We start from the raw sequence: 19,466 nt of genomic DNA, 5'->3' as shown, positions 1-19,466 counted from the left end.
AATGTTGCTGGAGGAGGGATTTTCTCGCCAAAAAGTTTTAAGAAGAAGAAGGAGGAGGAATGGGGCCATGTTTTTGCAGAGTGAGAACAGGGAGGAAAAGTGCTGGAGAGAAAGAAGCCATGTTGGCAGATGGGAACCAGAAAGGCAAGGGGCTTTGTGAGCTCTGCTGAGCCTGGTGGAGGCCTTTGATTCTAAGCCCAGGAAAGATTCTCCTGGTTGTGGAACCGGAGAATGTGTGAGTGGGTTTTGTGCCCTGTGTGTTTTTACCCGCCTGCCAGGTGTGAGGCTAGAATAAAGAAATGGTCCTCCAGTTTTTGACTCTGCTCTTTCTTTACCATCTGTCTGAATCTAATGGAAACCTGCATGTGAATGGCCACGATGGTGGCGGCCCCTGGCCTTACATTCATCTATTTCTTTTACTTTTTAAAGTGTGGCTACTCAAAAATTTAAATTTATACATATGGTTTATATTATATTTCTATTGGATATTGCTAATCTAGAAGAAAGTAAGGGAGAGAAAAAAAGAAAATAAATATAAAATCTGGAGAATTTTTACAAATTTAATGATTCTTTCTATGTTAAAACCTTGTAGGGTACCACATGATCCAGTGATTTTGCTTCCTGGTATATACTCAAAAGAATTGAAAGCAGGGTCTTAGAGAGAGTTGTTACCCATATTCATAGAAGTATTTCTGATAATAGTCAAAAAGTGGAAGTAACCCAAGTGTCCACTGATGGTTGAATGAAGAAACAAAATGTAATGTATCCATACAGTTAAATATTATTCAACAAAATTCTGATACATGCCATGACATGGATTAACCTTGAGGACATTATGCTAAAGGAAAATAAGCCAGTCACAAAAAGATAATAATGTATGATTCCACTTAGATGAGGTAAAATAGTCAAATTCACAGATGCAGAACATAGGACGGTAGTTGCAAGAGGCTGGGGGTAGGAAAGAAGGGGAGGTGTTGTTTAACAGATATCGAGTGCCAGTTTTGCAAGATAAAAAGAGTTCTGTGAATGATGGTGGTGATAGTAATACAACAACTTAAATGTACTCAATGCTACTGAAGTGCAAAACAATTTAAATAAAGCATAGGGAAAATAACTATAGCCTATTACTTTGGTAAGAGTTAGTACATTTCTAGGTATGAGGGTCAATTAAAAACATTAAATTTATTATAGTTCAGATTTGCTTATCTATCTGTTCTGGGGTAAATGTTTTAAAATGGCAAGGGAAGTCAGCAGATTAAATGGGAAAATGGCCAAAGAAAACAAGGAAAGATGCATTAAATAAAGTCAGGTTTGAATGTGGTGTTTTGGTTGTCGTTTTGAATATCAATGAAATAGAGAGCTGTGTATTGTCAGAGAAGGCTTGGGTAGAATTGCATTTCAGGAATATTTTCAAGGAGAAAAGGACTATATTTGACTGAGAAATACAGGTTGTTTCTGTGCAGTGAGAAATGGGTGAGAGTTTATAGTCATGCTAATAACTAGGGCATCGTGAAGAAGTATAAGCAAATGCATGTAAGCAAGGATAGACAGCATTCAAGAGACATTTTGCAAAGACTCAAACAAGGCAGAGATGTTCAAAGGAAGGTTGGGTCGTGGTCAGGATCACTTCCTCTTGTAAATGGTTCAAATAGAAGCAAAGACACTGATGATTACATTGAACAAATTAAAATTTTCTATCTGGAATCAATAAGGTAGTAACTAATGGTTATTCATTAGCTGCCACATACATGAATGAATTAATCAGATTAAACAGCTGCTTCTGAAAGAGCCCCCTGAGTCTATTCTTCCCCATATTGTGGTTCTCTCTATGTCTCCAGCTAAGGCTCCACCCTTTCCAGAGTTCTTCCAACTGCCACTCAAGTCATAAACTCACTTCTGGGGTAAGCAGTCTTCGGATGTTTCTTGTTTCCTGATAGTCTCATGGTTTCTCTCCTGTCCTACAAATCTTATCTGAGAATTTTCAGTGAAATAATAGGACAATATGTATGATTGATGACTGTATTGCTCAGCTCAAATGACCTGCCTTCACGTTAGAAAGTTTTCCATGACTCAGCGCACAAGTATACAACTTACAGGTGATTTAAATGTTTGTGGTCATTTCTATGAAGAAAAAGAGTTGAGCATCTGTCCCTTGGTTAGAAATACAAGTTCATTGTTTTTTCTGTGGGAAAATTAGGTATGCCCTATGACTCGTTTCATAAGAAACCCTGAGGATCACCTACATTCTATCCCTGCGGACATTTTTAATTCTTTGTGTGTATAAGTGCCATTTCTTAACTAATCAAAATATTTATCTACCTAGAATGTTCCATTTTTTATCATATCATATAAAAGCACAGTGATTGTTATATTTACTGAAATACACTCAGAGAATGCCCTTTGATTCAAATTCCACAACAAATTCTAATTAGCATGAGGCTAATTTTGTCAAGAACTGCTCTGACCTGTGTCACCTTAATAAAGATTTATCAGAGCTCCTGAAAGTCCATTTTTATTTGAGTTACTTTCTATTTTAACTGGGAAATCTTGTGATTATCTTAATAGAATATTTAACTTAAGGTAAAAGCTTGAAGTAATTTTTGGCTAAAAAAATTATAAAACACTTTTTTATTTTCTCTCCTGGGTGAAAGAAGCACCTTTATGTTGTGTAAGAATCAACCCGGATAGAAGTTTTTTTGTTTTTCAGCTACACAACAAGACACACTGGTTTATGATGAAATCAACTGCGATGCAGCTGAAGGTAGTATTTCTCCCATGCCACCTAAAGACACCATGTTTCCAGTCTCAATGGCATGCGTATAAAGCCTGCTCCGTGCGCTATAATGGCAACCCAAATTAAACATGTGCAGGGTTATTTCAGGGAGATGTTTTCATGTTGGCATTTTAACTAGTGTGACATGGCAATTTCTCCTACATTAGCTACTTATTGTTTCAGAATTTTTTAGTTTGCATAAACACACTGTCTTAAATGCAGCGTTATACAATGAAATTTAAGGTGTTTTTGAAATACTGTGGCACAGCTGTGCTGCTACTCATTCTATAACATAAATTTGACTGGCTGGGAAATGAAGTTTGTTTAAAAATGAACTCTCCAGGATTTCTTTTAATAAACTGTGTGTAAGTCTTCCATTTCATGGATGGAAAAATGTTTCTACATTACTTTATTTCACTCAATAATAAATAACTACTCTGAAACTGTAAACCCAGAGAAAATTGATTATCTTATTAAAGAGAATTCATTAGCATAGTTCAGAGAGCCAGGTCTTCATGCAAACTGTTTAAGACAAGCAAACATGCCAGAGACGATTTGGCTGGGAGGCAGAAGAGAAAACTGATAGCTTAGAACAAGAAAGTGGATAAACACGAGAGAGTTCCTTGATATCAGCCCAGGCCATTTGGGCATAGAAGGTGAGAAAAGAATATATTACTTATTTTGTCATCAAAGTCCTGGGGCTTGTATTGGCTGAATGTAGATCACAGGCCTCGGTTCAAGTCTCAACTCTGTTAGCTGTTAGCTAACCAAGTGACCTTGACCAAGTCACATATGTGGGGCAGTGGGAAATGCTTCGGCTTTGCTATCCCACAAACTTAGATCCAGTGGTGGTCTTGTCAATATTTAACAACTGGCTCCCTGGGAACCAAGCAAGCAAGCAAGCAACCAGCCAACCAACCCTGGTTTGTAATGCTTGCTAATGCTTGTAAATACTCACCCATGACCAGTTTGAAGCTGCCTACCTGACCTCACTGAACGGAGAGGTCTCATTCATTCTCTTTGAATATATCCCCAAATTCTATAAACTGGCTCCAGCAAGCCACTGCCCAGATTGCATTTTTGCCCCCTCCAGTTTATATATGGGGCTTAAGGCAAGTTATTTAACTTCTCCACTTTTCGATTTTTTTAAAAAATCGAATGTTGACTATAAACAAATCCTACAGAAAAAACGATTGAATTGAACACTTTGAGAACTGATCTATCTCTATTTTCTTCAAAATGAAGTTATTTTTCATCTCAAACCATCTCTCCCCTGCTCAAAGTCTGCTGCTACTTCATTTTATTTTGTACTACAATGAATCATTGTTTTCTAGATTTCTTTTACCGTGTCTTGACTTTCACCTGGGTTTTATCTTATTTCCTTTATTCCCCACACTTTATTCGATCAATCCAAAAACGGATCTCCAAATCTTATTAGCATGTAATTTATTTCAGTCTTTCTCCATTTCTTCCATAGTAGCAAAACATTTAGCTGGCCTCAAAGACATCAAGAATAAATAATATATTTACCAGACTTTCTTGCATTTATGCATAATGATTTGACTAAGTTCTGGTCAATAAAACGTAAATAAAATAGTTAATTTGGTAGTTTTCTAGACCCCTCTGAAGAAAAGGGTGCGTGTCCTTTTTCATCTCTTCCACTTTATTATTGCTTGAAACCACCTTAAATCATGAGTCACACAGAGAAGAAAAATAAGATAGAAAGAACTTCAGTCCTTTACCAGGTGGAGATCTATCATGACCATGGACAGCTATCTAGCCTTTTATTTATTTATTTATTTATTTATTTATTTATTTATTTATTTATATTTTTCTGAAGTTGGAAATGGGGAGGTAGACAGACTCCCGCATGCGCCTGACTGGGATCCACCCGGCATGCCCACCAGAGGGCGATGCTCTGCCCATCTGGGGCGTTGCTCTGTTGCGACCAGAGACATTCTAGTGCCTGAGGCAGAGGCCACAGAGCCATCCTCAGCACCCAGGCCAACTTTGCTCCAATGTAGCCTTGGCTGCGGGAGGGGAAGAGAGAGACAGAGAGGAGGGAGAGAGGGAGGGGTGGAGAAGCAGATGGGCACTTCTCCTGTGTGCCCTGACCAGGAATTGAACCTGGGACTCCTGCACATCAGGCCGACGCTCTACCACTGAGCCAACTGGCCAGGGCCTATCTAGCCTTTTAAGTGTGAGGGAGTAATAAACTTCTATATAATTTTGGGAAAAAAACCACCTCAAAATGTAAAACAAAAACACAAACATAAATTGCAACAACAAGACTTAGAAGGTGGTTTTGAGGCTAACGCAGAAGGCACTGAGCATGGAGTCCCCAATAAACATCAATTCCCTGACTTAATGACTTAATGATTGTGTCTACTTGTCTGTCTCTCCTCTCAGTCACAGACAAACTCTGTCCTTGTTCTGTTCCCCCTCACTCAACCCATTGCTATCTGGTTTTCACCTCCAGAACTCCTAAGAATGAACTTTGCTGTGATGACCAGCAGCAGATACTTCCCCTTGACTCCAATGGACAGTTTTCAGTGCTTATATTATGTGATTGCTCTGTAGTGTGGGACATGCTAGACCGATCCCCCTTCCTACTAACTTCTTTCCTCTCTTGCATTCAGAGACAGAATGCTGCTGGACAACTTTGATGTTTCCTAGGCTCTCAGTCTCTGGTTTCTCCTGTTGTTAATGGTGAGGATTTTCCAGTAACTCATCCTGGCCTCTTCTCATATCCCCGATTCCTTTTGGGCAAGCTCATTAATAACCATGACTTCAATTCTTAAATCCAGTCACTGATGATGTAAAAGGCAAGTCAGCACCCCAGATCCTGCCTGGAGTTCCAAACTGGAAACAGGGAGAGACAGTCAGACAGACTCCCGCATGCGCCCGGATCCACCCGGCACGCCCACCAGGGGTGACGCTCTGCCCACCAGGGGGCAATGCTCTGCCCCTCTGGGGCATCACTCTGCTGCGACCAGAGCCACTCTAGCGCCTGGGGCAGAGGCCAAGGAGCCATCCCCAGCACCCGGGCCATCTTTACTCCAATGGAGCCTTGGCTGCGGGAGGGGAAGAGAGAGACAGAGAGGAAGGAGAGGGGGAGGGGTGGAGAAGCAGATGGGCGCTTCTCCTGTGTGCCCTGGCTGGGAATCGAACCCAGGACTTCTGCACACCAGGCCGACGCTCTACCACTGAGCCAACCGGCCAGGGTCTTTTTTTTTTTAAAGAGATAGGGACAGACAGACAGGAACAAAGAATGATGAGAAGCATCAATAATCAGTTTTTTTGTTGCAACACTTTAGTTGTTCATTGAGTGCGCTCTCATATGTGTCTTGACTGTGGGGCTACAGCAGACCGAGTAACCCCTTGCTCATGCCAGTGACCTTGGGTCTAAGCTGGTGAGCTTTGCTCAAACCAGATGATCCCACGCTCAAGCTAGTGACCTCGGGGTCTTGCACCTCAGACCTTTGCATCCCAGTTCGACGCTCTATCCACTGCGCCACCGCCTGGTCAGGCTATTCAACATTCTTGATATTGCTGCCTCCATATTCCACATTATAATAAACATAGATATGACTCATAGATATTTAGTTTTCCCAACTTGGCTTGTACCTCCCTCCTGTGTTCCCCACACAGGACACACTATTCATCTCATTTCTTAGACTGTTAATGGTGAGGATTTTCCAGTAACTCATCCTGGCCTCTTCTCATATCCCCGATTCCTTTTGGGCAAGCTCATTAATAACCATGACTTCAATTCTTAAATCCAGTCACTGACGATATAAAAGGCAAGTCAGCATCCCAGATTCTCTCTGGAGTTCCAAACTGGTAATAACTATAGTTTATTCAACATTCTTGATATTGCTGCCTCCATATTCCATAGGCCACATTATAATAAACATAGATATGACTCATAGATATTTAGTTTTCCCAACTTGGCTTGTGCCTCCCTCCTGTGTTCCCCACACAGGACACACTATTCATCTCATTTCTTAGACTGAAAACCTGGGAGTAAATCTCCTTTACCTCCCATATCCTCTTAAGCCAATTCTATCTTATAAATCTGTCTGCATTCCATTTCCTCAGATTCCTCTCTAATGCATTCTTACTAAACACCCTTTAGACCTCCATCCTTTCATTCTTAGATAGTTAAAGTGATATACCTGATTTCCCTGTCTCCGGTCAATTCCCCTTCCAATCCATATTTCCCCTGGAAGGATTTTTGTAAAACGCAGAGAGATCAATCTTTGCACTCATTTCACTAGCTTCCAATGCCTACTGCATAAAGTCCAGACTCCACAGAAAGGCATAATGGCCTTTGTTGGTTCTAACTCATGCCCACTTTTCCGGCCACATCTCCTTCCTGCCTAATTATGAGTGTGCTCCAGTATTATTGAACCACTAACCTTGCCCTCAACAGGCCCTGCTTTTTTTTGTATTTGTCTCTCTGAATAGCCAGTCTTTCCTTTTCCTTTCTTCAAGGGTCCACTCAAGAGTCCCCTCTTCCATAAGCCTTCCTTGAAATCCTCATGACACCTTGCACATCATACCCTAAAAGTCACTCTTCACATTGTGTTGTAATCATCCACATTTATTTTCTTCCCCAGCCAAAAATGAGTGAATTAAGGACATTATGCCATATTTTATTCACCATTACATCTTCAATATCAAGCACAAAGCCTGGACCACACATATGTTTAGCAAATTGAATATATCAACTTGTAATGCCTCCTCAGATACTTTCTATCCCCGTTTGTGGTGTCATTTGAGATGGGGTCAAGAAAAGAGATTTATTTTATTTTTATATTTTATTTTATTTTTGAGAGAGAGAAAGAGAGAGACCGATAGGGTCAGACAGACAGGAAGGGAGAGAGATGAGAAGCATCAACTGATAGTTGTAGCACCTTAGTTGTTCAATGATTGCTTCTCATATGTACCTTGATGGGGGTGGGGCACTTCAGCTGAGCCAGTGACCTTGGGCTCAAGCCAGTGACCTTGGACTTTAAGCCAGTGACCTTTGGGCTCAAGCCAGTGACTATGGTGTCATGTCTATGATCCCACACTCAAGCCAGCGACCTCATGCTCAAGCTGGTGAGCCCACGATCAAGCCAGATGAGTCTGTGCTTAAGCCAGCAACCTCAGGGATTCGACCTGGGTCCACAGCATCCCAGGCCAATGCTATATCCACTGCGCCACCACCTGGTCAAGCAACAAGAGATTTTTTTTTTTCAAAATGAGAGCTAATCGACATAGCATTTTATTATTTTCAGGTGTACAATATGATGAGTCAATATTTTTATGTATCTAGTTAATATTCAGCTTTTTCATTGAATATTAATTGTTATTTACTGTTACAGGTTTTTGTTAATTAATATTCACTGTTACAGGTTTTTCTTTTTAATCTTGTGATAACTTTTAAAACCTACTCTCAGCAACTTACAAATATTCAGTACAGTAAGAGCTTTTGTACACTATGAACAAGTTAGGATGATACACATTTTCAAACTTGATTTTAACTGGAATCATGATTCTCAAAGTGAGAACAAAAGTAAAACATGTAGAATATTACAAAATATTAAGGTCCAAACACTGATGGGCTTTTCAGGAATTATAACTTATTTAAATATTTTTTTGTAACATAATCTGTTTGCTAACTTCACATGCTTAATGTTGGTCACCAATACTTCATACAATGACAAATGAGGTCTTTTCTTGTTTGTTTTTCAAGATATTTAATACTGTATAGAAAACCATGGCAAAAAAGCACTACAAAAATAGTAAGAGCATAGAGAAAAATTATGCTAAATCCGCATCTACTTGAAAACTGGGATTCAGCAAATGAGTAATATAAGAAAGTGAACATGCTATTCTCGTACAATTGGAAGAATTTATTGTCTATTTCACTTTTTTTGATTGTGTGTTTAATGTGTTAAACTTATGAAAATGGAGGTGCTATTGTTGGTTTAGAACACTTAAAAGAAGCAAAAAACCCAGTCAAAAAGTGAGCAGCAAGGGACTGAGCTTGCAAAGCAGCTGTTCTACCATTTGTAGAATTTCCAACAATAAATTTCACCTCTGAGTTGAGGCAAAAATAATATTGTTCTTTACTAGTAACTTCTCACAAATTATGTAAATAAAACATCTCTAACTTTAGGGATGCTCTAATATCAGATATGAAAAGTATGCAACTTCCTTTAAGAATACTCACTCTCATCTCTCTGATAATTAATTTCTGGTCTACTAGGACTATTCTTTACTTAATATTTAAGTGAACTTGAAAGTTTTCTTTCTGGAAAAATTGGAAATATATATATATATATATATATACACATATATGTGTGTGTGTGTGTGTATATATATATATATATATATTTAAAATAATATATTTTATTTAGTGAAAAGAGGGGAGGCAGAGATAGACTCCTACATGTGCTCTGACTGGGATCCACCCAGCAAACCCACTAGGTGGCGATACTCTGCCCATCTGGGGTATTGCTCCATTGCTCAGCAATCGAGTTCTTTTTAGTACCTGAGGTGGAGGCCATGGAGCCATCCCCAGCGCCCAAGGCCAACTTACTCCAATTGAGTCAAGCAAGAGGGGAAGGAGAGAAGCAGATGAGCACTTCTCCTGTGTGCCCTGACTAGGAATCGAACCTAGGACATCCACAAGATGGGCCAATGCACTACTACTGAGCCTACCGGCCAGGGCTGAAACAATATATATTTAACAGATGGTATCTCTATAGTCTACCTTAGTAAGTAGTCTTAATATATCTTTTTCTAAACAATAATTTATGAGAATTATTTTATTTTATGCTGTGTTGCTTTTTAATATCAAGACTTCCTTGACCCAAAGAGGGGTCTTTTTCTGATAAGATAAAAATACTTCAAACTCACTGGAGTTCTTATGTAAAGTCTATGGTCTATAGCTGATTATTTTCCCCCTCTTTTTCTGGCGAAGAAATTGGGTCAATAAAAAATTCAAAGGCAATTAGATAATTGATGACATTGGAAACTTGCCTCTTGATATTTTATCTATTTATCATTATATCATATATTTTTAATATTCTTTACCAACCCAAAAAGCCAAATTTAGCTAGTTATGCTGCATGATTTGATGTGGGCTTCCAAGCTTAGTGTCAAGAAGCATATGCTTTGCATTATTTTTAAAAAAGGACTACATTTACCATAGCTTTTCAAAAAATGATATCAGGTTATGCATATTCTATTGTGACTTACTCCTGACTCATCAAAAACAGCATTACATTTGAAACTACAGCCTGGGATGCAATCAGGGTAGAAACAACTTTCTCTCCAAAGGAAGCTAAATAAACTACAGCAGGATTTTATTTCAATATCTTAATCCCAATTAGCTATGCTCTACTGAGGAACTCAGTCCAAACTAAGCTTAAACTTTGGAACATTGGAACATGATTTGGTTATATAATAAAATGAGAGTCACTGAGGGTGTGTATTGATTTAGGTACACAATTCAATAAAGTAATAATGGTAAATATAATCATAGACACAAAATTGGAAAAAACCTTAGGAACGGTCTAACCAAACTCTTCATGAATCTCTTGTCAATATTTCTTACAGGTGATGGCTCGACCTCTATAAAGTTGAACTAACAAAATCTCATTATATTCCAGTCCTGAAGGGGTTTCCTTGTTAGAATTTATTTCTTATCATGAGCAAAACCTTATCTCTGTGACTTTAATCTTAGTGCAAGATTCTTTAAATAATGATTTAATCAGCATTAACCAACCAAAACATCAGGATCCTCAGAGTCTCTGTTCTAATGTGAAATATTTTTGTCTACAATATATTTTTTAAAATTCTTTGGTTTTAATAATAAGTAGTGCAACAGACGGGTTAGATTGCAAGGAGCTCCACAGCTGGGAGATGGACTCACCATAAATGAGGCTGTGGAGTGTATTGTCTAATCCAGCAGGTAGGACATAGAATCTGAGCAGAATGAAGAACAAATGATAAAAGGAAGTCCAGACAGGAAGTCAGAGCAGAGATGCTCATGATGTTCTTGGTATCTTAGGTATAGTTTTATCTAAAGATGCATATATGCAGATTAGCATTAGATCCTGAACATGGTGATATTTTTTACTATATTGGAAAAGATTATATCCTAATTTTGAAAACTTAGACTACTTTTACATATATAGATTTCCTCAGGGCAAGATTTTTTTGTTCTTTGAAATGATGAGAAACCTAAAAATTTTTCCCAATAATTTGAGCTCTATCCACTAGTAATCCTTGACTTCATTTTCTCATAAAAATCAGACATATTAACAAGCTGTAAATAATTGGCGTAAATTAGCTCCATTAATAAAGAGAGTTCCCTTATAACCTTGATGACTAGTGTTCCTGGCCAAAGATGCTGTTGCTTACATTTTTTAAAAGTTATTGAAACACATTTTATTAAGCAAGAAACTGAACACAGTAGCAAAATGATTAGCACTTTGATTTGAAAAGTGTTAAGATGGTTGGACACTGGAAAGAATAAATGAAGACATCTGAGTCCATGTCCTGCCTCTGTCTCTAATAGCGCTTTGTGTCACCTTGGTCATACAGAATATTAGAATTGAGGATATGGAGGAAATTTGAAGAGGCATCAGATCAATTTAATTTATTTTCTGGCCTGACCAGGTGGTGGTGCAGTGGATAGTGTCAGACTGGGACATGGAGGATCCAGGTTGGAGACCCCAAGGTCACCAGCTTGAGCGTGGGCTCATCTGGTTTGAGCAAGACTCACCAGCTTGAGCCCAAGGTCACTGGCTTGAGCAAGGGGTCACTTGGTCTGCTGTAGCCCCCCAGTCAAGGCACATATGAAAAAGCAATCAATGAACAACTAAGGTGCCACAACGAAGAATTGATGTTTCTCATCTCTCTCCTTTCCTGTTTGTCCTTATCTGTCCCTCTCTCTGTCTCTGTCACACACACAAAAAAAGTTATTCTCTGAACTATAAAGCTTTAATAAAAGAAGCCAATACATACAATATGTTAGAAATAACATTTTAGAAACAGTATAACTCCCTCAAGATGCAATAATGAAGTAAACATATTTGTGAGAAGACCAGGCACTTTCTTGCCTTTTCTTTTATATATATTCATGTAAATATTATATATATTTATATATATTTACTTTTATATACTCAAGTAAATATTATATATATTTAACTTTATATATAAATTCATGATTTGACTGTAAAAATACACAAAGGGAATGTGAGCAATAACATTTAAGAGGGAAGTTGTTCAGGTACTAAGTTGACCAGTTGTCTGATATGAATGCAAAGATTGGGAAGGACATAAGAGATAGAGGCTGAGGCTGTTTATACTCTTTTAGATAAATATCAATTTTTGTCTTCTATTGTCTACACTGACTTGTTTGGAAACCTGTTATCAACAAAAAATAAATTTGAAAGAAGATGGTTATTTGGAGCGATGGTCTTTATGTTGTCGGTTCTCACAGATCATAGAATTATGTGTTGGTGGAGACCTGGAAAGGTTGGTGGGTATAGGTATGTATTTCAAACTACAATTTTTTATGATCATTGGCAATTTCTGGGTATTGAGAACTGGAAGCTGCTCCTATGCAAAGGTTTACTTGGTAAACGAAAATCTATCTATCTCATGATTTTAAGCCAAGAGCCATGTAATGAAAATATGAAAATGTAAAAACTTATTTTTGATTTAGTTAGCAAATATTGACCCTGCACTATGTGCAAAGACCCTGTGCCAAAGCACTATTTACTTCTGGATACATATCAAGATTTAGAAATAAAATAATTCTTAAAATTCCTTCAAAACAGAAAGGTTCTTCTCAGTAAATTAGTCAACACTATCCTGAGAAAACATAACAATATAAATAATTTTAAGAAAAACTGCAGTTTATAGGTATTTAGGGAAAAATAATGGTTCTCAGCTATTAACAACTTCCATATTTTAAAATTGGTGGTTGCCAAGACTTACCTTTTAATAATCATAAAAAATAAATAACATCTTATTTCATTTTCAATAAAATGATATAATAAAAAGGAAATGATTGATGTGAAAGTGAAAACACTAAATGTATTAATTTATTTTAATTCATTTAGTATCAATCAATTCAAGGACCATAAACTGTAACTTTGAATACTAAACTGCAAATAGATGTTTTCATAAGTAGAAATAAAAGCAGGAAATCAAGCTAGAACCAATTGCTCAAAATCTTATGTGAAGCTGCTTTTTCTCTTTTCTTCTCTACTCTCCCTGAAATGACAAGTGGCAGATTAGTTGCAGTGTGGGGCCATTAGAATATGATGCAAACTCAGATAAAAGCCCAGCTTATGGCAATTTCCAAACACAATCACTACTTCCACCATGTCCAACATGCTTCCAGAGATGATTAGGCATGGTTGAAGGGGATGGAAAAAGCACTCAATTTATGGAAGTTAAAAATATATGATTATGCATTTACTGTTGTGTTTTTTAAAAAATCTTGTTAGTGCCTGACCAGGCGGTGGCACAATGGATAGAGCATATGTCTGGGACCCACGTTCAAAATCCTGAGGTTGCCAGCTTGAGCCTGGGCTCATCCAGCTTGAGTATGGGGTTACGGTTTGGGCATGGGATCATAAATATGATCCCATGGTTTCTGGTTTGAGCTCAAAGGTCACTGGCTTGAAGCTGAATGTCACTGGCTTGAGCCCAAGTTCGCTGACTTGAGCAAAGGGTTATAGGTCCAGCTGGAATCCCTACCCCCAACCCCGGTAAAGGCACATATGAGAAAGCAATCAATGAACAACTAAGGTGCTAAACGCTATGAGTTAATGCATCTCATCTCTCTCCCTTCCTCTCTACCTCTCTCTAAAAAAATTCTTGTAAGTCATTTACTCAATAATAAATCTGAAACTTGCAAATCCCTTTAGAACTAACTGTAAGGGAAATATCTGAATATAGTGAGACCATGCATGACCTCATACAACATTCTTGGGATGATAACAGACAACACAACATACAATGAGATGTGTCCCTAAAAGGTTCAGAATGCTTAACAGTATGAAAGGTTAAGTGATTATTTTAAGAAATGAAGGAGTGGCCCTAGCCGGTTGGCTCAGCGGTAGAGCGTTGGCCTAGCGTGCGGAGGACCCGGGTTTGATTCCTGACCAGGGCACACAGGAGAAGCCCCCATTTGCTTCTCCACCTCTCCGCTGCGCTTTCCTCTCTGTCTCTCTCTTCCCCTCCCGCAGCCAAGGCTCCATTGGAGCAAAGATGGCCCGGGCACTGGGGATGGCTCTGTGGCCTCTGCCTCAGGCGCTAGAGTGGCTCTGGTCGCAACATGGCGACGCCCAGGATGGGCAGAGCATCGCCCCCTGGTGAATAGAGCATCGCCCCCTGGTGGGCATGCCGGGTGGATCCTGGTCGGGCGCATGCGGGAGTCTGTCTGTCTCTCCCTGTTTCCAGCTTCAGAAAAATGAAAAAAAAAAAAAAAAAAAAGAAATGAAGGAGTGTTCACAAAGTTATAGAGAAAGTGGTATTTGATTTGGACCTGGAGAGATAAATGTGGGTTGAGGAATTTGAAATTGGGAAAGGATTGGTTCTTGGCACAGGAAATAGTACAGGCTATGTAGGACAAAGCTATTTGAGCAAGAAGAGTCATGTTTTGAACTTGCTTTAAGAATGTGGACACTAGTAGCTTTGCATAGGAAGAGTATGGCAGTGGGAGTGGAGAGGAGGAAAGTGATGGATGCAAGAGACGGCAGCAAGGCAGAACTTGGAGGGATTTACAAAATGTGAAGTGTGAGGGAGAAGGAAAGATCGAGATGAATGGTTATCTAGGTGACTTTGGGCATAGTGATGCAACTCAGGGAAATGATCCAATGGGATGGGAGCACTGGAATGAAGAGCTCAGTTCTAGACTGAGTGTGAAGTGCTGAGAGGATTCGAGCTTGGGTGAGAAATCAGAATTGAAATTACAGAGGCAGAACATGTCCATCTGGTAAAGACAGCTGGGGCTGAGGGGTGGGAATATAACGGCAGACAGCGCAGAGGGCTAGGCTGAAGTTAGTGGCCAAGAAAACAAAAGGGCTATGTTGTCTGTAATTTAGGATCAGGAGAAGACAGAGGAAGAAGAGGTCCATGGACATTAACAGAGTGCATAGTTGTGGACCACAAATAAAGATTCAGGAAGTACGGGGGGTATCCACAGCATCCTGTGCTGCCAAGTTCTCGACTGTGAGAGAAACGTTTTAGCAGAGAAGGGGCGGAGTACAGGAGAGAGGACGTGGGGGTCTGAGGAGCAGTGGGTGATGGGGAAGATGAGGGCAGGGAAACGACTTCCTGTTCTTGAAAGCGGACAGCATGCAAAGGAGTGAGTGGGCCCAGAGCCGCAGCAGGAGCTAAACCAAGGTTTCTGCCGGCATGTTTACAGGCTTAGGGAAGAAACTGTGTACCAGGGAAACAGTGTGTGTCAACTCTGCTGTGGAGGCGAGAGCCTTGGTATTGTGCTGAGTAAGCCAGGGCCACCCTTCCGGCCATCACTTTCTCGTCAGCCAGCAACATCGCTCGGTGGAGCTAGTTACTGACAGTCTATGCAGCACATGGAAGCTTCACGTGAACTCGTTTCCTACAGCCCTTCATGCCTTTTAAAATCCTAAAATATAAGATGGAAAATATACATCTTTCCCTGTGCAGCTGCCAAAAATGTAAAATTCTTTTAATTGGCATCTTGATTAATGGCACATTTTATTCATGCGGTTGACTTCCAGAGGACTTGTGGGATGCAATTTATTTCAATGATTCAAACAGATAAATGGCATGAACAGTCCATTTAAAGGTTTCATTCATTACCAAGTATGTTGGGACACATCCTCGTTGAAGTTTTGTGTTTTTTTTTTTAATTGGGAAAGCCACTGTTTACCATTTGATTATACATTTTTGTATTACTAGAGGCCTCAAACATTTTTATGAATTTTAAAAATTGTTATTCCCATCCTGACTTATAACATGTGTAAAGAAAAACACCTCCTGGGAGTCTTTAATTTGTATAAGAATGAGTCATAAATCCTGAAAGTACACGGTGAAAATATTGGAGATAAATAATATGGTGTGGTAGTCAGACTTTAATGGGCCCGATGGTCTTCTTTTTTTTTTCCTGGCATTCATTTGTATTCTTGTGCAGTCCCCTCCCACACTGGAGGATACGGCTTGTGTAACCAATAGGATTTTGCAGAGATAATGGAGTGTGACTTCAGAGATTGGGCCTTAAGAAACACTGTGGCTTCTACTTTGCCCACTTGGATCACTCCCCCTAGGGAAGCCATATTCTCTGTTGTGTGGATGCTCAGGCAACTCTATGGAGAGGCCTGCAGAGCCAATGAGGAACGCAGGACTTCTGCGTCAACTTGACAGGCACATGCGCAGCCCATCCCCCAGCCTCAGTCAAATTTCAGATGACTACAGCTTTGGCTGTCACCTTGACTACAACTGCATGGAAGACCCTGACCCGCAACCATCCAGTTCCCCGCAGGAATTGTGAGAGATGACACATGTTTATAGTTGCATTCAGCTGCTAACTTTTGGATAAATTAATATAGTAAGAGATAATTACTACTTATCAGATACCTTTATTATGAAAGTCTGGGTTAATTTATCAGTTAAATATAATGCAACTGCAGTGATGCTAGTTGTATCAAGTCAATTGGTCTCCCTGACTTTCTCCTCTGTAACGTGGAGACCGAATCTGCTTATCTGGAATGTTGTGAAGATTAAATAATTCCATGTGAAAATAATTCCATAAATAATTCCAAGAGTCAGAAAGAAGCGAAGGAAACTCACACAAGATATTGGGGTTTGATATTCAGAAGGGAGGCTGGAAGGCATTGCTGATAATGTTGTTGTTGTTTTTTCTCATAGACCTCAGACAGTTCTCTGAGTTATATGAGAGGATTCTGTCAACTGTAGAGTGCTATATAAATATTACTTATTAGTTTTATTATGCTATTAGTTGTGTTATAGGTCTTAAGAAAGAATTTTATCCTTAGTTACATATATTCTGAACTTCAAAATTAGAGAAATAAAAACTAGATTGAAGGCCCTGGCCAGTTGGCTCAGTGGTAGAGCATCGGCCTGGCATGCAGGGGACCGGGGTTCGATTCCCGGCCAGGGCACATAGGAGAAGCGCCCATTTGCTTCTCCACCCCTCCCCCTCTCCTTCCTCTCTGTCTCTCTCTTCCCTTCCCGCAGCCAAGGCTCCATTGGAGCAAAGATGGCCCGGGTGCTGGGGATGGCTCCTTGGCCTCTGCCCCAGGCGCTGGAGTGGCTCTGGTCACAGCAGAGCGAAGCCCCGGAGGGGCAGAGCATCGCCCCCTGGTGGGCTGAGCGTCGCCCCTGGTGGGCGTGCCGGGTGGATTCCGGTCGGGCGCATGCGGGAGTCTGTCTGACTGTCTCTCCCTGTTTCCAGCTTCAGAAAGATACACACACACACACAAAAAAAAGAAAGAAAACTAGATTGAATAAAGAAAATATAAGAATGTTCAGGGGACACAGAAATTCCACTGCTTAACTGGAGATGACCCTGTAGTTTCTTTTTTAAGACTCTTTATCTTGCTCTGTATGGGTGATCTCATCTCTCATTTTCTCATGTTCACCTTCATGGAAAGAAGACTCAGACTTTTGTCTATAGTTCTAAAATCTATCTAAGTTTTAGGTCTACTGGAAATCTCCCTCTGTATCTTCTACTGCACTACAACACCCGTCCTTAACGGAAATCATTAAATTCCCTACAAAACTGCCTATCATTAGTTATCCTCCCACCTGCTCAGGCACCCAATCACGAAACCTGAATCATCAGCTCCTCCCTTTGCTCAACCTCCACTTCTGATCTGACCCTCAGGCTATTATATTCTCTCCCTATAGGACCTTTCAGATCTATTCTATCCTGTCTCACTGCCACAGTCCTAGGTCATGAACTTGATATTTCTTCCTGGTGTTATTCTCTACAGACTCCTAATTTCACTGGTTATAAAAATAATTTTTCTTTTTTTTTTAATTGTATTTTTTTAATGGGGCAACGTCAATAAATCAGGATACATATATTCAAAGATCAACAAGTCCAGGTTATCTTGTCTTTCAATTATGTTGCATACCCATCACCCAAAGTCAGATTGTCCTCTGTCACCTTCTATCTAGTTTTCTTTGTGCCCCTCCCCCTCCCCCTTTCCCTCTCCCTTTCCCCCCTCCCCCCATAACCACCACACTATTATCAATGTCTCTTAGTTTCACTTTTATGTCCCACCTACGTATGGAATAATGCAGTTCCTGTTTTTTTCTGATTTACTTATTTCACTTCGTATAATGTTATCAAGATCCCACCATTTTGCTGTAAATGATCCGGTCATCATTTCTTATGGCTGAGTAGTATTCCATAGTGTATATGTGCCACATCTTCTTTAAAGGATGATTTTTCCATCTTTGCCATCTGATCTCTACTACAGATTAAACCCACATTCTCTAATACAAAATTTATGTCCCTGAAAAATTTGACCACGACTTATCTACTTCCTGTTACCATTTCTCAGGCACCATACAGAACACTTACCAATTACGCCAGGAGTTAGATCTCCAACACTAGCTCTCTGCTCAGGATGTTTCTGCTTCTTGGAATGTCTTGCCATGTGGTTTCTGCCAGCCGAAATCCTGCTCATTCTTTAGAGTGGTGCTCAGAAGCTTTTGCACTGTGTCACCTCCCTTAACTCCCACGTTTTGCAAAATTAATCATCTTTTGTGCTCCTAAAGTCCTTTATTTATACCTCTGTGGTGGCACTAACTCCAGTTTTTGGTTTATAATGAGCTGCAGCTCTGTTTCCCCAGCTGGACTGTTGCCTTCTTAAAGGCAAAGAATGTAGCCTATGCCTTTCTGTCTCCTGATGCTCCACGGTACCCTGAACACAGGTGCATGGGATGGAGGACACACGGAGAGTAATACAATATTCCAACCCTCCTTACAATGCTAGAGAACAGAAAAGAAATTTAGTGCTGCTACCACTGAGTGCAGGTACGACCAAGAACAGAGATTTTACCAGGCGTTTACATTATAACTTATAACCTAGAAAACTATTATATTAGAAAAGTGCTGATAAAATAACAGAGAGGCTTTCAGAATAATGAACATGCATTTTGCTCCACTGGTATTTCATTTTAGCACAGAGTCTAGTTTAAACACAAAACATTAAAGAATACTTTCCAATTTACTTCTATTTAAACCTGGATGCCGCACTCCACCTGTGAGGAATAAAAATGGACCATAATTTCATAAAAGTGGAATTTTCAGGGTATAACTTTTTCTTCGAGAAAATGTCTTTAATTGAACATTGAAATCCCATAGCTCAGGACTATTTATTTATACAAACTGAGTCTTGATATTTTAAAAAGCTATTTTAGACTTGAGGTTGTTGATATTGTTCCACAGAGAAACATTAAATGCATATCCATTTATAGCACATTTCAGTAGTTCAGTATGGAAGTAGTTTCTTTATCACAGGGGCTATTTCTGATCTTTTAAAGCCACAGGCACACAAGTGGCAATCAAACATATCTTACCACTAAAGAGTAGAGAGGGGAATTTGTAGCACAAGTCAGTATCTTATGTCATTTCTAATAAAAAGTAAATTTTGTGTCT

At 39.6% G+C, this 19,466-nt stretch overlaps 1 protein-coding gene and 1 non-coding gene across 2 annotated transcripts in view; both read right to left on the bottom strand.

The window, feature by feature from the left end:
- Positions 1–19,466, bottom strand: part of CHST9 (carbohydrate sulfotransferase 9) — a 258,283-nt gene that overhangs the window by 128,009 nt on the left and 110,808 nt on the right. The window lies entirely within an intron of this gene.
- Positions 4,880–4,955, bottom strand: TRNAI-GAU (transfer RNA isoleucine (anticodon GAU)). The gene has a single exon. It is a non-coding gene; the product is annotated as a tRNA-Ile (tRNA).

The sequence above is a fragment of the Saccopteryx leptura genome, chromosome 11 (genome assembly GCF_036850995.1).
Source record: "Saccopteryx leptura isolate mSacLep1 chromosome 11, mSacLep1_pri_phased_curated, whole genome shotgun sequence".
Lineage (NCBI taxonomy): Eukaryota > Metazoa > Chordata > Mammalia > Chiroptera > Emballonuridae > Saccopteryx > Saccopteryx leptura.
The sequence above is the reverse complement of the archived record's forward strand: the minus strand, read 5'-3'. Positions and strand labels throughout refer to the sequence as shown.